The sequence below is a fragment of the Poecilia latipinna genome, unplaced genomic scaffold (genome assembly GCF_001443285.1).
Source record: "Poecilia latipinna isolate Pla-1442-1.1 unplaced genomic scaffold, P_latipinna-1.0 Scaffold3, whole genome shotgun sequence".
NCBI classification, from domain to species: Eukaryota; Metazoa; Chordata; class Actinopteri; order Cyprinodontiformes; family Poeciliidae; genus Poecilia; species Poecilia latipinna.
Genome location: NW_015112619.1, coordinates 1,143,437 through 1,147,746, shown reverse-complemented (window position 1 = coordinate 1,147,746; position 4,310 = coordinate 1,143,437). Strand labels below are relative to the sequence as shown.

The 4,310-nt window shown below is 43.0% G+C and overlaps 1 protein-coding gene across 1 annotated transcript in view; it reads left to right on the top strand.

Moving 5' to 3' along the window:
- The first annotated feature begins 1,181 nt into the window (after nucleotides 1–1,181).
- zfhx3b (zinc finger homeobox 3b) overlaps nucleotides 1,182–4,310 on the top strand; it is a 355,565-nt gene continuing 352,436 nt past the window's right edge. Inside the window, exon 1 of the mRNA XM_015049272.1 lies at nucleotides 1,182–1,384. The gene's annotated coding sequence lies outside the window, so the exon portion shown is untranslated. The remainder of the gene's footprint in view (nucleotides 1,385–4,310) is intronic.

Below are 4,310 nucleotides of genomic sequence, written 5' to 3'. Positions count from 1 at the left end.
GGGCGTGGAGGTGGTGATGGGGGAGCATCATTATTTTTCTTTTGGGCTTTGTTTTCCCTCTCACTGTTATTCCATAGTACACGGCCCACACCCTGCTCCCGTATGCTTGAGGCCAGTCGGGCCGTCCATGTGTGCACGTTTGCTCTTCACCCCGGGCCCTCCAGTGTTCTCTCCCGATGCCCTCATGCAACACGACAGTCAGCCGCCGCCCTTCGCCGAAGCAGATACAGAAATACTCGCGCATGTGGGCTCTTTCAGGAATATCTCCACAGAGAGGCTGCCTGAGCAGTTACAACTCTGCAGCATTTCATTCTTTCTCTGCCCCCTTTGGAAGAGCTGTTGTTGTAGAACTAAACTTAGGCGATATGCAATAGCTGCGGGTTGTGTGGAGTTTCTACACCTTGTTCTTTGGTGTGGGGGAGGAGAGGAATCACAGAGTTTGTAGGAATAGGGGTTCTGCTCAGGGGTTCAGAGGAGAGGTTTTTGTGTAATCCTATGCTAAATTCAGCATCAGATCTTTAGGGGAGCTGTGTAAAACCAGTATGTTTTTCTTGTCTTTGCTTTTCCGGCGCACCTAAAAAATGATGATAGCACATGGCTTTTCAGCTATCTCGCCCTCAAGGCAAAATGTATAAGGCTGCTAGGCGGCGTTAACTCTTCCTCTTCCTAGAGACAGCTAACCCCCTCAAAGGATGCTGATGTCTGGAGAGGGAATGCCTATGAGCGGAAATTTGGTCCGGGGAGGGGATATGATGGGTTTGGGTAGGGTGAATGAAAGAGAACAAGGAGGGAGGGAATACGTGTTTGATTCTAAAAGGAAAAAAGCCGAATTTTGTCCGCCTGTTCTTTGTACAACATTTAGCTTTGACCCTCCTTCTCTGCTCCCTCCCACCGTAACCCCCCCACCCCTGCCCAACTCTTGCACACAAGCGGACAGACGAGGTCCAGAAAATCTGCGGGATACCACACCAGCGAGCCTTTTTGGTGTCCTCTCCACTGAGACGCAAGCGTCGTGATGTATATCTTCACAGTATAGAGTGTGTATATGTCCACACTGTTGCAACAGGCAGACACTAAGGGAGGAGAGAGGGAAATACAGAGAGAGAGAGAGGGAGAGTGACAGGAAGGGAGTGAGGGAGGAAGAGAGGTGGAGGGAGAATCAGACTGAAAAAGGAAAAGGGAGGGGGAGAGCTTTATATGTTGGTTTCATGTTTATGATACAGGAAAAAAAAAAATATAAAAAAAATTATTTTGCTTTTCTTGGGTAAAGTTAGGGATAGATCCAGAATGTTTCCTATATTTCTGGCGAAGTTGTCCACATAGCTGCAGCCAGAGCTTCTGACCAGACCTCTACTTGTGCTGAGCAGACTGGAGGCGACCCTGGGTAAGTTATGGGCTTCTTTCTTTCTCTCCCTCTCTACGCTGCTGATTATGATGCTGCTGATTGATTGGTTAGAGGCTGTGGATTATCACGGGCCGCTCGTCACCAGGTAGCTGATGATGAGAGGAGAGAGAGACGAGAGGGGGAGGAGGAGGAGTGGGGGGGGGGATTTAGAGGGAAGGACGGAAGGAGGGGTGGAAATTAGATGAGCATGGCCAGCGCTCGCATCAGCCAGATCTCACTAACTCCCCTTCTGATTTCTGTTTACTCTGGCATTGCACATTTGTATACAGAGAGTGCAGAAATTGATTTTGTGCATTTGTGTGTGTTTGCGTATCATCTGGATGCGGGTGTGTGCTCCCAACCGGCACACGTTGCGAGCCCTCTCGCTTTTCCCTTAGTCAAACCGGCGTGTGCTGATGAGGCCGTGGGGAGGGGTTTGCTGATAAAGGGGAAGCCAGAGGGGCCTTTTTGGTAAATATGCAGATGAGGGGCATGTATAAATGGGAGTGGGCTCGACACGAGCGCGTGCCACACGCTTTACTGTTTATGTGTTCTCCATAGGGAGCCTGATCCTCAACAGATGCTGCCGCTTTGGTGTGATCATGCCACTGCTTTGTTTAGTGCATTCACTGACAAAGATAGAGACAGCAAAGAGCAGAGTCAGAGAAGGAAAGATTGAGGAAATACTGAAGGGAAAAAAAAAATGTTAGAGAATGAAAGAGACCGGGGTGGGGGAGAGGGGGGTATTGGTAGAGTAGCTTAAGGGCATATTTTCACCCCAATGACAAGATGTGATGATTGCTGCTTTGCCCCATCCCTCCCTCTCCCCCCACCCCCCTTTACCTCCCGAGACGTTTTTCTAATCCATTTGCATGTCAAAGCAGTGGAGGCCACTGCACAGATTAGTATGAGATGACATAATGATGTAATGAATTAAATACTGCTGTTTAAGCTCTGCGCTTAGCTGTAGTACGAGGCAAGGACAGCGGACCACTGGGGGCAAGAAAGCAGCGTTGTAAGAATGCTGATTGAAGTAACATTTTTACTTAATTTGATTGCTGCTGCTTCTGTGTTTGCGGTGACCTTAATCTGGTTTACATGTTTTCGCTGAACGCGTGCTCCTTGAATGCTACCGCCTCTGCTAAAGTGTACAGCTGTTCGTCTTTTCACTGGATGGCCTTAAATCCAAAATTTTGCATACTCAAATGTAAAATTTCAGCGTATAACAAATTGTTTCCCGTGAAGTTTTGTCGTCTTCTGGCTGGCTTGTATCAGTCTTAACTGCGTTACAGAGGTGGAACTCATTTTACTTACGTTCTTCCTGTTTGTAGTTTCCAAACTTATTCGAATGAGTTTTTCCTCAAAACGTTTTAAAATAAATTTTTATGATCAGCCTTTCATTTTGGCTTTTATCTCTGAAAGGTGTAATAAATATATATATAAAATATTTATTAAAAGTGAATTAAATTGACCCAGTATTTCAGTATTTTTGGAGATGTGACCACATTGTTTTTACCTTCTCTTTGAAGGCTATTGATTTAAAGCTTTTGTCTTTTTCTAGCTACATGAATGTGATGCATCTTTGTCTCTTAATTTTAGTTTTACTTCTTTTGACATTCAGTTTAATTTCTGGAATTGAAATCAATGTGCTTAGCAGCTGTAAATATGTGTGAGTGATGCCACTGAGTGCTGTATGAATGAGGCAATTTTTTTCTTTCAGTCCAAGAATATTTAAAACCCAATGCTTGGATCACAATGTATCAAAACTATATTGAGATGGCATTATCAGGGTGTGCAATATTAATATTGCCATGGATTGTGAGGGATGCGGTAATTATTCACTGATAAATGTCTCATAAGTAGACTCTTAGCATGCCAATAACATATCCAGCCTGTTAGATGGAGTTTCACTGTGATATTAAAAATACAGTGCCCAAGACAATAATATCACAGTAAGACCGGGAAGCGCAGTTGAAAAGAAATATTGGCATCACATGCCAATATTTTTTTCACATTGTCCAACTCTAACTTGGGTCAATGTGGAGAAACATTTCAGTCCAACAGAGGTGAGAATTTATCACTTTTTTCCCATAAACAGACCCCACTCACACATTAAAAGGAATATATATATATATATATATATTTAAATACATAAAGATGCTTCTTTTCACTATTACTAATTTAGAATATATACTTCTGTTTCTTCAAAATGTTTTTTCCCCTCCATGAATTTTTCCATGACACTAACAATTGTGCTAAGATTCCAACATGATATTGAATTTCTAACCTTGTTTTGTTTTTTTTATTTTTTGAAATAACATTTAATTCTATGACAAGCAAAATTATTTATTTTTTGCGCAAACAATGGTTTCATTTGGACACTTTAAGACATCTACTGCTGATCTTGGGTCGACAATAAGCATTGTTCAGATATGCTTTGATACTTTATGCATAGATACACTCCCTTGCGTGGCCCCGGAGCCATGTCCAGGCGGGCGTGGCCGCGCGGAGTCAGCTGGCTGGTGCAGAGGGTAATGAGTATGCACTGTGACAGCTGGGATAAAGTGTATGGATGTGTTTGGTGGGAGTAATCAGCTGCCGACCACGGGGTGCACCGGGATGATGTGAGGCTTTATGACTGCAGAGTTTACACCAACACACACACATGAACACACACACGTACACGGAGGTCCGTTGGGACTGTATGCTTCGTCTCACCCTGGTACTGCTGGACTTATCCCAGTTTCTCCTTTTTGGTTTTGGTAGAACGAGCACTCTCTTTGTTTTTTTCCTCCCTATTAATCATTATTATTTTGTACGGCAAACATGGAACAATTTTCTCAAACAGCAAAAAAAAAAAAAAAAAAAAAAAAAAAAAAAAAAAAAAAAATAAAAAAAAATTATTATTTTATAAAAAAATTTTTTT